The sequence below is a fragment of the Macrotis lagotis genome, chromosome 6 (assembly GCF_037893015.1).
Source record: "Macrotis lagotis isolate mMagLag1 chromosome 6, bilby.v1.9.chrom.fasta, whole genome shotgun sequence".
Lineage (NCBI taxonomy): Eukaryota > Metazoa > Chordata > Mammalia > Peramelemorphia > Peramelidae > Macrotis > Macrotis lagotis.
The window spans coordinates 193,071,697-193,088,601 of NC_133663.1; the positions used below are offsets into that span (position 1 = coordinate 193,071,697).

The 16,905-nt window shown below is 34.8% G+C and overlaps 1 protein-coding gene across 2 annotated transcripts in view; it reads left to right on the forward strand.

The window, feature by feature from the left end:
• Positions 1 to 3,249: 3,249 nt before the first annotated feature.
• Positions 3,250 to 16,905, forward strand: part of FHL2 (four and a half LIM domains 2) — a 97,869-nt gene continuing 84,213 nt past the window's right edge. For both annotated transcript variants that reach the window (XM_074192187.1, XM_074192186.1), the window contains exon 1: positions 3,250 to 3,443. The gene's annotated coding sequence lies outside the window, so the exon portion shown is untranslated. The remainder of the gene's footprint in view (positions 3,444 to 16,905) is intronic.

Below are 16,905 nucleotides of genomic sequence, written 5' to 3' on the forward strand. Positions count from 1 at the left end.
CCTCTAACCCAGATAGATTTGATTATACTAATCAGACTTCCATGCCATCCCTCTTCTTTTCATCACTGCCACCACATTACAAGGAGCACTCCGGCATGAACTGAAATAATAAATCAATGAATTGTAATAAAAAGAATTCTGAGTTTCAGTGAGGGAACCTAGGTTCAAATTCTACTGCTGTCACTCTCTACTTATGCAACTTTAGACAAGTGGTTAACTTCTAGTCCTTTTAACTCATCTTCCAAAATGAAGAGATCTCTGGGGCATGGTAGAGAATATTCAAAGTACGTTTGGAAAGAAATGAGATATAACTGGCTTGGGCATCTTCCTTAAAGAGAAGTGCTGGATGGAGCCATCCAATGTGGGGGAGGGGGTGGAGTGGTGGTGGGAGGAAGATGGAGGGTACTTATAATGTGTGAACTCTAACACCTGGAGTGAACTTCTGAGATGAAAGGTTTCTACACATGGTAGAAAAAGTCCAGAGTGCAGTCTGGAGAGGAATGAAGGGAAAATTTCCCTGGCAAAAAAATCTATAACTTTTGCCCTGCTCCATGAGAACAGAAAATTTTCCACTCCCTAACACTGTTGAGCAGTAACAGTGTCAGAAGTGGTATGAGTTAATGATAATCCTGGGGACTAAAGGACCAGATTGTCTTGCTTAACTCAGCCAGTGCCTTAAATATAATCTTGGAGCAGTCTAAAGTCATTTACCATCCCTTTTTCTCCTATTTTTTTGGAAAAGGGGAGAAATTATACCTTTATTTGTATCTAGAAAGTTAGATTAAGAGGTAGAACTCAGCTCCATCACTAATTTGTATGTACCTTAGACATGTATTCAAATTTGTCTCTGCATTTTCTTTGTGTATCAAGTGAGTAAAAAAATTATCAAGCTTTTTGGAAAGAGCATAAAATTCTTGTTAGACACATGTAAAGTGATACTCTTATAGTTATTATGATGTATATAGTCAAGGAACAACATTTCATGCCTTTTATCTTCTTTCCATCCTTTTATTCTCCTGTCTTCTAAATTAAGTATCCTAAAATGCTTTATATAAATGTACTTTTCTAAATTAAGTAATCAGGGTTGCTTACAATTAGTAATTGGGGTTAAATATTTATTTAAGCATTTGCAAGATCCCTACCTAAACTAGTCTTTTGATGACAGACCATCAACCAGTACTATTCTGTTCAATTCAATTCACCAAGCATTTAAGTTCCTTCAAAGGACAAGGCAATGTGATATTCCAACATCAGTGGTGGAATATAGTAGATACAGAAGACTACTTATATTGATCATCATCTTTCCATTTTTATTTCAGTTACTTTTAATTTTAATTCTTCTGAAATTATAGTATTTTATGATTCTCAAACATATAATATTAGAGGAAATTTTGAAAGGGTCTAAATTCTTGGAGTCAGAAAGTCTTGCGTTTGAATTCTTCCTCAGATCCTTTTTAGCTATGTGACCCTGGACAAGTCACAGTCTCCCTTTGTGACTTCTCTTTCCTCTCCTAGAAAATAAAGGTCCATGATCTTATGAAATGTTTCAGCTTTTTAGGACCTTCTAGAGAAGATTAGTCAAACTCAAAGAGAAATGAAGACCATTAATCTATACATGAATATATTGATTTTTTAAATTACATATTAGTCTCAATGTTTCTACTGTATTTTATTTATTTCATTAAATATTTCCCAGTTACATTTTAATTTAGTTCAGGCAGAACTTCAGTATTGCAGGCTACAATATATTTTACACCTGTTTTAGAGCAGGCATTCTGCCACTATTATCTGAAAGGACCCATTCTTACCTCCATAACACCATGAGTCAGCAAAGGGAAAAATGAAATAAAGTAAATGATCACCAAAAGTTATTCTTTAAAATACTATCTGGATTGATGTAATGTCTTGCAATAATTTAAATTGTCATGCGGTCATAGTTAGACAATTTCTGACTTTGACGGCAGGGATTTAACAAATTCTTATCTAGTGAATGAGTGGCACTCATAAGCATTTGCTGGTGTCATTCCACCATTCCCATATCTGCTCAATTTTGCTTTCTTTCTTTCTCCTTCCTTTCCCTTTCTTTCTCTTTCATTTCCTTCTGAAACTCTCTCTCTCTCTCTCTCTCTCTCTCTCTCTCTCTCTCTCTCTCTCTCTCTCTCTCTCTCTCTCTCTCTCTCTCTCCCCTTTCCTTTTCTTCCATTTCACCTACTTCCACCTTAGGTTTACCAGTAATACACAGAGATCCCAGTTGATTGTTTCACTATAGTGTTGGTACACAGGATCAAGAGCTTTCTGGAACTCATTCTTTCCAAGCAATACCAAATCATTGCATAATTCTATAGAAAATACTGAATGCTTTCATCAATTATTCATGAACCTGAGTTTTAATGCTATTTCAACATATTTATGTAATTGAGGCAGACAATCCTCATCATCCCAAAATCTCTGAGCCAGAACATGTGGTCTATCAGAAGTGATTAAGGTCCCAAATATCAGTAGAAGTTCTCCTGTTGGCACCCATTATATTTATAAACAACTGATTGAGAAGGAAGTTTTTAAGATTACATACTCTCTAAGTGTTGCAGCTTCCCAAATTCAGCCCTTTTCATTCTTTAAGTATATCCACAGGATAATGTTTTGACCTATTAAGTCTTCTCTTACTGAATGCTTGAAAGAAAATCATTCATGGTTCCAGAAATCATGAGAACTGCTCAAACACTGGCTTACACACATTGAGTTCAGGAAGGACAAACCTGTTTGCTATTCATTATTCCTGCCCCTCCCCCAGGTTATCCAAGGGTATGATGCCAAGATTCTCACCCTGTGAATCTTCCTGTGAAGATTAAAGAAAGTGTCAAGAAGGGAACTTGAAAGTTCACCTCTTGATGATGATGGAAGAGCCCTCACCAATTTTAAGGTGACTGAGACAAGGGTACTTCTAGTTCCAAGCTACCTATAAAGGGTTGACTTCTGAAGCTGTCCTTGGTCCTCCAAACCTGTATTATGTCCCTGACACACCACATTTGGGACAAACGGGCTGTCAGAGGATTGATAAAGTTGAAATTCCTCCCCAATCCCAAGCCCCCACCATTTTGCTTGCTGAGATATTTACATAGGTCTAGTGTGTCCTTGGACTAAATAGACTCAAAGAAGAGCCTGGCAGCCCCCTTTCAGTGGGGGGGGGGGGGCTGAGCTGCCTTAATTCAGATGCCTTAAAAGGCTTCCAGAGCAGAGTTGCTGCAGTTCTTATCTCCTGTGGATGGCTGTTTCTTTGGTGATACTGTATTTATAGCTCCCTCTGGCAAGAGAAGACCTGTCTAATTACTAAAGACATAGTTAGAAGTAATCCAATAAAGCAGTAAACCCCAGCCCTGGCTGCTGTCCTCTCATTTCAGGCAAGGAAGCCGACTGAAAGGAGCTGCCACTGGGCTGTAGCAGAGGTAAGGACAAAATAACTTGATCCATAGTAATTTTCTTTCCCCCTCCTTCCTTTCCCGCTCCTGGGTTGCCAGTAAGATAAAAAATAAGAAAGCTGTGCTGTTCTGGGGAGGAGAGTTTTCAAAACTGTTAGTTTTCCCTGCAGTCATTTCTGCATGCATAATTTCTCTTTTGATACCAGTCTGGAGCTTCCATCCGGGTGCTAAACAGCTGGGTTCATTATGCAGTGTCACCCCGTCACCAACAGAATCCTAGCTCTCTACAGATTGTTCTGAAAGAAAAGAGCACCATTCCCTCAAGGTGGACTGTCTTTCCCATTTGAATCGAACATTGCATGGAAAAGGCCTTGGTTATGTTTTTGCATCTAGTTAAACCGAATATTTGGACACTGGAAAATTCCAAAATAATTAACAAAACAATAAAAAAAATAGGGATGAAAACCTCCAAATTGCATTTTCGACTTTGCTCCGTGACAGCATTTCCTGATGGCCTGTGGATGCCTCTGGGTGAAAAGCAAAAGGCACTGATGAGACTGATTACACACTGGGAAAGTATGTTTAAACAAAATGACTTGTTATGGCTTTATGGTTTAAAAGCACAAATAGCTGTTGTGGGCTTTACAAAAGGAAATGCAGTCATGGTTTTGCAATAGATGTGCCTAGGATTGAGTTATGAGTACCAGAGTCCAGCCAATTGCTTGAACCCCCCGCATTGGTTGTTTAGTTCTCAGAAGTCATACTATTCCCTACCTCAAGTCTATAAAAGAGAGCTGTTTGTGGCACCCCTTTATGATAGGTCTAGTGTGTTCTTGGGAGGGTCAAGTCTCACCCCTGCTTTGTAAAACTAGTCAACTTTCATGAGGTTTTAAAGATCTGTAGTTGTATTTAAGAAATGTGGGGCCAGGGGAATTGAAAAGTGATAGATCCTAGTTCTTGTTCTATAATGGGGCTCATGGTCAGGTATGATAAACAAGAGCTTATGACAAACAGGATCTGTTGCCGTTCAGTTGTTCAGTCTTATCCGAAGTTTTGTGACCCCACTAATTATAACACACCAGGTTCTTCTTTCCTCCACAATTTCTCAAAGTCTTTTCAAGTTCATGTTTGTTATTTCCTTGACACTGTGCACTATTCATCTCATCTTCTGTCATATTTTCTTTTGTCTTCAATCTTTCCTGAAATAGGGGTCTTTTCCAATGAGTTCCATCTTTTCCTTATGTAGTCTAAGTTTAAATTTTAGCTTCAGCATTTGATATTCCAGTCATTAACCTGAATTAACTTTTAAGTATCAACTTATTTGATAATTTTGCTGACAAAGGGACTCTGAAAACTCTTCTCCAATACTCTAATTTGAAAGGACTGATTTTACAATGTTATAGTCAACTCACAGTCATAGATTGCTACTGGATAATTTTGACTATATATATGGACATTTTTCATCAAGGTGATGTCTCTACTTTCTAGTATGCTATCCAGATTTATCACACCTTTCCTTCCAAGGAGCAAGTGTCCTTTAATTTCATGCCTGCAGTGATATTTGAACCCAAGAATATAAAACTTGACCTGCTTCCATTTTTTCCCTTTATTTACCAGGAAGTCATGAAACCAGGTGCCAGTATATTAGTTTTGGAGATTTAGAACTTCAAGCTGGTTTTTACATTTTCCTCTTTCAACTCATCAAGAGGCTACTTAATTCCTCTTCACTTACTGATATCAGAATGGTATCATTTAAATATCTGAGATACATTAATTCCAGCTTTTGATTCAATCAACTTGGCATTTAACACAAATATATTATATATATATTATATATATATATTACATATAATATATATATGTAAACACAAATATATATATATATATGTATATATATATATAATTCAGTATGTTCCAAAAGTCTTAATGCAGTTTTCAATTTGTTAAAGCCTTAAACTGCACTAAGACTTTTGGGACATTGTATAATAGCTATAATTTACAACAAATATATATTATATTATTATAATTATGATAATATAGTATGCTTTATATGTACACATATGAATTATAGTATATATTTATATATGACCAGACCAATTACGTCCATAATTGTGACAGATATAGCTTATCTGAATTTCACAAAAAATTAAACATAAAAAATTAAATTAAATTCAGTATATTTTATGGTTCTTTCTTACTTCAATGAGTCTGTAACCTTGACAGTAAGTATATTGTGATTCATCTGTATCCACCCATCCTGCACAATTATGTCCCCATGTTTTAGTCAATAGTTCACAGAAGATTCTGGAAACCTGCTGAAGATTTTCCTTTAGTTCTCTTAATATTTGATGACTACCATTGTAATACTCACACTCTCCATCAGTTATCCCTTTTTCTTACCAGGTGTGTAAGAGCACTGGATGAGAATCATTGAAGACTTGAATTCACCTGCCACCTCACACATTTTGTAGTTTCTATGGCAAGTAACTTCCCCTCAGTCTCAGTTTCCTCATCTATAAAATGAAGATAATAATAGCACAAACTTCATTGAGTCATCATGAGGATTAATTGAAATTATATATGTAACAGTACTTTCAAACCTGAAAATGCTATATAAACACTAGCTATCATTGCTGTTGCTGTTGTTATCATCATCACTTGGAATTCAGTTAATCCTTGAAATATACTTGAACTGATCATTTACATGTTTATCCTGATCATTGATTTTCCCATTGTTCTTTTGGTCACTTTCAATTTTAATTCTGAGATCACAGCATTTCATAATTCTCAAACATAGAACATTACTGGGAGATATTGACACGAGTACAGGTCTATATGTGAGGAACTCTCAACCTGGATATTCCCTTCACCATCTTTTTATTCTATCAAACTCATCTGTCATACAACCCTACCTATGAGTTAAAGAGCAACCATATTTTGAGATGATTATGGAACACATATAAGTTTTCTTTTTAGTGGACTAAGTCAAGATTTTTGGCTTAAGAGCCTAGGCATCAAGCACACATCTGGAACTGGAAGAGGACAGTGTACCCTTAAGAGGAATTAGCTTTGCATGTATATGGCCTCATTTGTTTTGATGACAGTGAACAGTCCAGGAAACAACTAAATTGTAATCATTTATTAAGTGCCCTACAATTGGGCAGCTAGGTGGCACAGTGGATAGATAGATCAACAAGATTGGAGTCAAGAGGAACTGAGGTCAAATCCAATCACAGACACTAGATGCATGACCCTGGACAAGTCACTTAACTCTGTTTGCTTCAGTTTCCTCATCTGTAAAATGAGTTTGAGAAGGAAATGGCAAACCACTCCGGTATCTGCCAAGAAACCCCTATATATAGCTACAAAGAATCATACATGACTGAACAACAAAAACAACAAGAAAATGTGGCAGGCACTTTCTAGGCACTGGGTATTCAAATATAAAATGTAGATCCTCAAACATTGTGCAACTTACAGTCTTAGAGAGTCACCTGGGGCACTGAGAAATTAAGTGACTTGTCCAGGCTCACAAAACTGATACTGTCAGAGGCAGGACTTGAATCTAAGTCTTGATTTTAGAAACTGGCTCTCTATTTACTATAGTGGTAATGAAAACAGGTATTTTTGCAAGAGTGAGCAGCTTGCAAACATTGAAAGGACTGCATAGTTTTTCAACCCAATTTCCCCGTTATTCATTTTAGATAATGCCCAGGTCTTCTCTAATTTGTACTACCTGAAAAAGTTTGTGCATATGTATAGATATAGGTATGGGTATAGGCATATGTATAGGTTGTATGCAAAGTTATATGCATATGCATATATATGCGTAAGTATATGTGCATACTGCACATGTGTATATGACATGTGTATAAGTATAGGATGGGTGTAAGTGTATATGAATGTGTCTGTGTATTATGTATATATTTATATATATATATGTGTGTGTGCATTCTGTATGTAAGGGTATGTATATTTTTATAGAGATAAATATGTACATACATAATCTTTTTATATTCATATGTGTACTTAATATATGAGTAGGTATATGCACATACAAATATAATTTGTATGCATCTACTGCACAAAATGAATGTGTATGCATATATTTAAGTATGAGTATGTGTCTAAGTGTATGATATATTTATATTCATGTATGTGTACATGTGTGCATGCACACATACATATAATATACATATACACTTTTAGTAATTTGTTGAGCTACCAATCTAATTGTCATAATATTTTTATTAATTACATATTTTTCATTTTAATTCATTATAAATTGTTATTCAATAGAATATTGAATTAATCTGAGTCACTCTTTCTCAAGTCATTATGAATAAATAATTCGCCAATCCTGATGCAGAATCTCAAATTCAAAATCAAGTTAACTCATTGAATACAATAATTAGTTTAGCAATTTTCATATTATTCTATATGTCACCAAGCATCTAATTTTATTGATTTTGTTTTCTACCCAGGTTAATCTGACTTCCTGTAATTGTATTCTCAAAGGTCCTTAAATCATGCAAGGAAAATTAAAAGCAACAATAACATATGCTTTGAAGAATTCGGTATTTAACAGATGTATTTTATAAATGTCATGCTATTTTTTAAAATGCTATCTTGTAAAAACAAATTTTTTTCTAACTCAGAGAATTTTTGGAACCTAAGGCTGTTAACTTCCATTAAACTAGAAAAAATCATTTTTAAGTTTGGGGAGTAAGGATGGAGAAAGAGCAAAAATTGCTTTTTGTTCCTTTTAATAGCAATATTTTCCTCTGGTTAATAACAGATGCTGAAAAATGGTAAATGAAATCAGAACAATTTAATGTCATAATCAGGCCATTCAAATTATTCATTTTGCCTTTCTGTAATTGACTGTGACATCTAATCAGAAAAAGAGAAGATGGAAATATCTGAATTAGCTGTGGGGAACCATTCATTTTCACAGGAGATATTTTGGAATTGTGTAATGCTTTCTGCCTGGGCTCAGTCCTAGGCTGATCTATCTAGAACAATTTCAATAATATCTATCAATAATGTCAAAAAAAAAAACCACAAAATGAAGGACAATAGGATACTGATTTAGCCTACTTCCTCTAAGAGACCAGCTGCATGTTTCCCAAAGCTCAGTTCTGGAAGAAATGTTGAGATCAGTATTATTGCCTTTGGCTCTGAGTCTATAAAGCAGTTGAAATCGCATAATTCATTATCTTAAAGAATAGAATTTACCATCATGTTCTTCCAGTCATCCCTGCTGAATTAAATCATGCTTCTTTTCAAGAACTCATTAAATAAAAACTACCTACTAACTACAGCTTGAATAAATGTCAGTTTCTAAATTACAGAATGAAAATGATCATCCCATTAGCTCTGGGAAAATCATCTTTGTTATTCATTAATTCGATTAAATTCAAACATTTATGAAACACCTATTATTTACAATTGACTATACTAAATGCCAGAGGAAAAATAGAAATACAATGCAAAGTTATTATCTCCAGGATATAACCTAATAGGGAGGGCATTTAGACAGGTCTACAAATAACTACAATAAAATTTGTGCTATACCTGTGAATTTTACTTATTTATTTATTTATTTTTCATAAATGGTATTTAGGTTATGCTACATTTTCCCCTATTTTGCTATTGTTCAATTGTTTCAGTCATGACCGACTCTCTGTGACTCCATTTGTTTTGTTTTGTTTTTTTGGCTTTTTTTTTTTGCTAAAGGTACTAGAGTAGTTTACTATTTCCTTCTCCAGTTCATTTTATAGAGGAGGAAATTGAGGGGAAAAAAGGTTAGATGACTTGCCCAGGGTCATATAACCAGCTAGTGTTTGAAGCCAAATTTGAACACTAGAGGAATCTTCCTGACTCCAAACCCATTGTACCATCTAGTTGCCCTTAAGGGAGTCCACAAATAACTATCATTCAGTCATGTGGCACTCTTCATGATCCCATTTGCAGTTTTCTTGGCAAAAATTCTGAAATGGTTTCTCATTTTCTTCTTCAGCTCATTTTATAGATGAGGAAACAGATAAACAGGATTAGATGGTCACACAGTTAGTAAATGAGACCAGATTTGACCTTGGGAAAAAGGAGTCTTCCCGACTCCAGGTCTACTGTTCTATACACTGTACTTAGTTGCCTCAAATAACCATAAAATAAAGTATATCATAAGTCCCTGTGAAGTTTTTTATCTAAATAACATATAGGTTATCTTACATTTTTCCCCCTATTAAATTTTCTCAAATTAGAATTGATCTTTCATTCTAGTGTATTGACTTGGTACTGAACTCTAATATCTGACATCATCTCTTATTCATGTCATCTGTCAATTTTATAAATATGCCATTGATAGGGAAAAAAACCCATCCCTGGGCCAAAGTTAGACCCCTGGGATACTCTCATATAGCTATTCCTCCAGTTTGACATAGAAACCATTATTAATGCATTAAAGTAATTCCAAATTCACCTAATTATGTGATTATCATCTAGCATACATCTTTCCATTTCATCCATAATAATGAGGGATTTTGCCAAATATTTTGCTGTATTTTAGGTAGTCTATGTCTAATCAATACCCCTGTCAAAAAATGAAATGAGTTAAGGCTGATAAAACTTATTTAAGACATATTGAATGAAATTTTTAAAAGTCTATTAGTGACAACCACTTTCCTAATTGCTCAAAAACTGTTTATTAAAATGTATCCCAAAATTTTGCCAGAAATCAAAGTATGTTAGACTATAGTGTGTCCGATCCATCTTGTTCCCTTTTCTGAATATAAGGTCCACATTTATTCACCTGCTCCTGTCCAGTAGCACCTTCTCCAGTTCGCGCATCTTTTTTTAACAAGGCAAATGGGGTTAAGTGACTTGCCTAAGGTCACCCAGCTAGGTAATTACTAAGTGTCTGAGGTCGGATTTGAACTCAGGTCCTCCTGACTCCAGGGCCAGTGCTCTATCCACTACTCCACCTAATTGCCCCAGTTCTCCAATCTTTTCTTGATACATAAGAGCAGTTCAACAATCACATCTGCCAGGCCTTTTGGTCCCTGAAACATAGTTCAGTTGGTCCTAGTAGCTTGAGCTGAATAATTAAGTTCTTTCTTACAAATGAATCAAATAATCTTTTATTCAAATTCCTATTGTGTTCCTGGGGGTGTGCTAGGCACTAGGAATTCAAAAACAATCAAACAAAATTCCTGCTTTCAAGAAGTTTTATATTTTTTCTATATAACAAGGCTTCTGGAGAAAACTGAATGGGGAATAGAAAGGAGAATATACCTTTCTCTCAGTTTTAGGACAAAAAAATCACAAACAAATGTAGGAGAAAAAATTAAGCTTATATTTTAATGGTGGAGACAACATGTATATAGATGCAAATCTATAAATCAAATACAAGTAAACCTTGGAGAAGAAAGCACCAGCAGCTGGGAACCAGAGAAGGACTCATCTAGAATTATTTCTGTTTGTTTCCATTTATTGTTATTGTTGTTTTTAGAGACTAGATCTCCCTATCTCACTCAGACTAGAAGTACAAGGGTTACTCATAGATATAATCTGATTACTTATCCATATAGATCCATTACTTATCCATAAACTGGACTGTTATTTCCAGTTTAATACTGTGTTATCATCTTGGTTCCTCACAGTTCCCCAAGTATCATATTGATGCAAAACAAAGCTGCCACCAAATAGGGTGACTGCATCTTAGAAATCCCAATACACAAACCTCAGCATCCCTTGTGCTGTAATTATAGATGTTGACCACCACACTTGACTTGGGAAGCCATTTTTAGCCATGTTTGTTTTATCCTGTTCAATGTGAAGATAATTACCCTTGGCAGAAAAACCCCCACTCAAACCAGAAGCAAAATTAGAATTTAGTAGTTCTAATTTTTCTTCTTTGTCCATTAGAATCATGCCTTGACCATTGGTCCTACCTCTTTTTTGTTCATCTTTTTGTCTATAAAATGTTCTTATTTTTGTTTCATTTTGCTTCATCACCTACCTTAGTCATTTTCAACACCCTTAACCACTGCTCTTAAAAGACTAGGCAACTCATTTATATTTATCCTCTATTTCTTGCCCTTGCTTTCATATTCTATAAATATTAAAATTCTATATTCTCTTATCAAAAAATGACAAATGAATTACTGAATTTCCTCTTCATTCAAGTGGTATTCTTTTCTTCCTCATAATAACATCTTCTATTGTAAGATATCTTCTCTTCATCATAAAGACAATCTGTGTTTATAACATATCTGAGATTACTGTGCATATCAACTAATAAGAAATAAGTATGATTTGATAATGATAATACAATCTATAATGTATTGTACAATGAATATATTATAATGTATATAATATACATATTATAATTTATATATGCTTTATATATAAGATAGTCTTCTTGAGAGGAAGTATGGCATCATGTAGTGGTTCCCAAGACTTTTATATCAGGACCCCTTTACACCCTTTTTTTTGTTTTGTTTTTTGTTTTGCAAGGTAGTAGGGTTAAGTGACTTGCCCAAAGTCACACAGCTAGGCAATTATTAAGTGTTTGGGACTAGATTTGAACTCAGGTCCTCCTGAGGCCAGGATCAGTGGGCTATCCACTGAGCCACCTAACTGTTCCTACCCCTTTTCACTCTTAAAAATTATTTAGGACCCTAAAAGTTTTGTTTATTTAGGTTTATTTAGCACAAGAGAAATTAAAGCATGTCAGTATTATTATAAAAATAGTTTTTACCCTGAAAATCTTCTGAGGGAGTTTCAAGAACCCTATGGGCTCCTGGATCACACTTTAAAAGCCATTGATATAGTGAATAAAGGCAAGAAGTCCTGAGTTCAGGGTTGGCTAGGTGGTGCAGTGGATAGAGCGCCAGCCCTGGAGTCAAGAGTACCTGAGTTCAAATTTGACCTCAAACAATAATCATCTAACTGTGTGGCCTTGGGCAAGCCACTTAACCCCATTGCCTTGCAAAAACCTAAAAAACAAAAACAAAAACAAAAAAGAAGATCTGAGTTCAGTCTCTAACAATGCTAGTTATGTTACTCTGGCAAGTCACATACCTTCTTAATGTCACGGGTGTCTCTTTAAATTTATTTATTGCAGATTGAAAAGTTTGTCAGACTCATAAAATCACAGATTCAGGCAAAAGAAAAGATGAACATCTGGGACATCTCTTTTCTGACTACAATATTTGAATTGAGTGGAAACTTTTTTTAAACTTAAAGACTATTCAACATAAATCATTTAAATTTCCTTTAGGGGCAATCTCTTTTACTGTGCACAGAACATTTTAAGGACCATCACTTAGTATTGTGCCTAGTACATATTAAGCATTTAATAAATATTTATTGATTGACTACTTATTCTTTTACCAGAAACTGAAACAATTTTCTGCTGGATCCAATTTGGGGGAAGGAAAAACCAGTTCAGTAAATAGTTTTCTCAATTCAAAAATCCCAAATGTAATTACATGAAATTGTGGACAACAATCTAATTTTAAACCTCTCTCCCTCCATCTAAAGAACAAAAAACAAGATAAATATCTCCCATTAGTTATATTCAGAGATAAAGCAAAATAAAATGCCTTGATGTCTTGTATTCACAAAAAGAAAGCTAAGGAATCATTTGGAAAGTTTCAAAAACCAAACTGACTGATAAGGTTCAAACCATTTAGCATAGTTTATCTCAATTCACAGTATTAGCTACAATACAATCTTCTAATTTTACAATTGAGGAAACAAATCTAGAAAAACCATGACCATAGCTGACTTTCTAGCAAAATGAAGATTTGACTCTAGAACTGATTCTTCAATGTTAGTATACTTTCTGTTACATTCTCCCCTTGTATTTCCTTTCTAGGTTTTCAAGAAACTTCCTAGTTCCATTCAATTCACCTCAACAAATATTTATTAAGCAATTATGTGCCAGACACTGTGTTTAGTGTCAGAAACAAATTTAAATTTAAATAAATAGAAAAGAAAGAAATCCAGTTCTTGCCTACAATGTAATGGGAAACTGTTGTTTCAGTTCTGTTACTCTCTCTGACCCCTTTTGGGGTTTTCTTAACAAAGACAATGGAGTGGTTTGCCATTTCCTTCTCCAGTTCATTTTACAGATGAGGAAACTAAGGCAAACAGGGTTAATTTACTTGCCACACAGCTAATTAGTGTCTAAGGTGGTATTTAAACTTAGTTCTTCCAGGTCTGGGATTTCATCCACTGTGACATCTTAGCTGCCCTAGTCTAATAGGGGGAAAACATAAGAGGAAGTTGGAAAAGTTAGGGGACACCAAGACACCTTTCACCCAGGCTCAAAATCTTAGCACTTTCTCAGTCTTTTCACATATCGAGTCTGTTATAAAATTGTATTACTCTTATCTCCACAACATCTTTTATATGCATTCCCTTATTTCCACTCACAGTCATCACTGCTGTACAGACATACATCATGATTTCTTGTCAAAATTATTGCAATAATTTCTTAATTGATCTCTTTCTAGTCCAACATAGTCCCCACTTAGCTATGAAACTGATTTTTTAAGTACAAATTGACATTGTTTACCCTCTCAATATGAATGTTACCCCATTCAATACTCAATGATCCCCAATCAATAGACTTCATTGGCTCCCTAATATCTTCTGGATATTATCTTCTGGATAAATTTCTATGGCAGTTAGAGTCCTTCTTGGACCCTTTCTGCCTTTCCGGTTGACTTTTATTTTACTTCCTTCTTATATACACTATAATCCAACTTCTTCACATATGACACTCTGTCTCTTGACTCAGAACACTTTCAGCTCAGAGATTCAGCTCAAAGGCTACATTTTCAGGAGGCTCTCCCCAGTCCTATCCCTCTCCTGTTACCTTCCATTTATACTACATGTATCTTTTATGTACATGGTATTTTCCTTTTGACTCCCAAGCTAGAATACAAGCTTCTTGAGGTCAGGTACTCCTTTTGCCTTTGAATTCTCATCATTTGGCACAGCGCCTAGCATCTAATAAGTGCTTAATAATGCTTGTTAAAGGATAGATTGAAGCAATAGTCTTAGAACTACCCAGGGAGAAAATGGTTACCAAAGTATAAAATAAGTTTGTGAATAATGTTCCTACTTAAAGAATCACCATCTTTTTTCAATTTATGGTTAATAACTGTGTTTGAGAGGGCTCTTGGCCAAAATTCTTTAGGCTTTTCACTACATAGCATTTCAGAGGAAGCAATGAGTACCATTTATGAAAGCAGAAATAGCCTGAAGTGAATAGCTAAAGATCAGAATGGAGAGTTTGTTAGTGATGTTTTAGGAGAACTAAAATACATCTTAGTTCTTTTCAAATCTCTTTATTCCATTTGATATAGACCTTGACCTTCTGAAATGGTCCATCATTCCAACTTATTTAATACTACATCTCATAATTCTTATAAATTCTTATTAAAAGGATAATGAAACAGAATGAGTCAAATGTTAATGCAAAGTCTCAGGATGAAAAGGACATCTTGAAGAGGGGAAAGGTGAAGACCAAGGAAGGAAGGACATATTTATTAAGTATCTACTATGAGCCAGACACTATGCTAAGCATTTTATAACTATCTTGTTTTATCCTCTCAACAATCCAGTGATTATTACTTATCCCATTTTACAGTTGAGGAAACTGAGGCAGACAGTTTAAGTGACTTGAACAAGATCACACAGCTAGTAAGTGTCTGAGGCTTGATTTGAATTTCAGGTCTTCCTAAATCCAGGCTTTATCTACTGCACCATCTTGTTATCTCAAAAGGAATTTATTCAACCTGTACTTAGCTGCTGTACTATCTTGAACCTTGATATAATTGCACATATATTACAATATTGTGATTATAAGTTTAAATTAAAATTTTGAGTGGCAATAGGGACTATTCTGATAGCCCCTAGCACTGATTCTGCCATACTATCAGTATGATCCTGGGCAAGTCCCTTAATTTTCAGTGCTCCCAGGCAATTTTCTATGATCACTAGATTCAGATAATCTGTATTACACAGATAATTATACAGTTTGTACAATACAGTTTACAGTTATAACACAGGACTTATAAAAATAGAGTTTATGAAAATATCACTGTTAGTTTAATAGAGCTACATTTTCAAGGAAATATATTAATAATTGAAACTGGTGATATATAAATATGCATTTATATACATATATTTACATATACATACTAACATACTTACAATACAGTTTCTAAATGTATAAGATAAAATAGATAAGATTGCAAAGGAAACCGATTATATTAAAATGTAATTATCAAAATAAAGATTTTTTTAAAGAAATTAATGAACCCCCAGGTTAAAACTCCTGATTTCAAAAAACTGTTTTCTGAGGTGTTGTTCATAAACTACCAGAGGGCCAACAGGGTCCATGGCACTGAAAAGATTATGAACTCCTGTTTTATAATTTGCTGACAATTAGGATAACTCTTGCTGTGATTTAGAAATGTGCAGTGAGAAGTATAGAAAAGAATTACATAAAGAGATCTTAAATGTTTGAAGGAAAAGTGTGAAATTTCTCACTCTTCCCCCTCTCACCTGCAACATCCCCTTACCTGTCTTTACCTTCAGTTTCAGTTTCTGTTTCCTGAAACCTCAACCTATGATGGAATACTCACCTGCATATATGTATGTGTGTGTGTGTGTGTGTGTGTGTGTGCCAATTCACATGGTCAGATGTATAGCTAGCTTCATGCAGACCATAAGATGAAGTAAATGAGTACTTCATACATGAGTAAGGAATAGTTGATGACTTCAGGAGGAGTTCTATGAAAAGAAGCAGAGCAGGAAGTTTGAAGCCTCTGAGAACCAGAGTCCCATCAGTTAGACTCTTCCCATAATTTGGAAAAAAAGGAAATAATGTGAAGATTCTGGGAGCAAGAGGAGGACAAACGGTCTTCTCAACATCAAAAGTTACTTATCATATATAGCTGAAAGAAAGGAAAGAGAGGTGAAGTTTAGTGGAGATCAGAAAGGAATAGACCCAGGCAGGATGTCTGGGAGAGAAGATAAAGCAAACTGTAAAGGAATTTTAATTAATACACATGATGGTTCCATTTTTTTACCATGTGTTTTTCATTCAGTTGGGTTACATTTGAATTGTTATGGAGCTATGTCTCTTGATGAAGATAAATTATGCTGAAATTTATTTGAAATTTCACACACACAATACATGGAGGGGTGGGGTAAGGAGACAGAATATTGGAGGGAGATTAAGGAGAAAGGATTTAGCCCTGATTGCTGAACTGGATGTGACCCCACTTTTTCTAGAAAAATTTCCTAATTATATAGTGGATTCTGTGCTAGAGTGGGAGTCAGGAAGATCTAAGTTCAGTTACTGCCTTAAGACATACATTGTGGGCAAGTCACTTAACTGCTCAGACTCAATTTCTTCATCTGTAAAATGATGACAACAGCACCTAACTCATAAAGTTCAAGA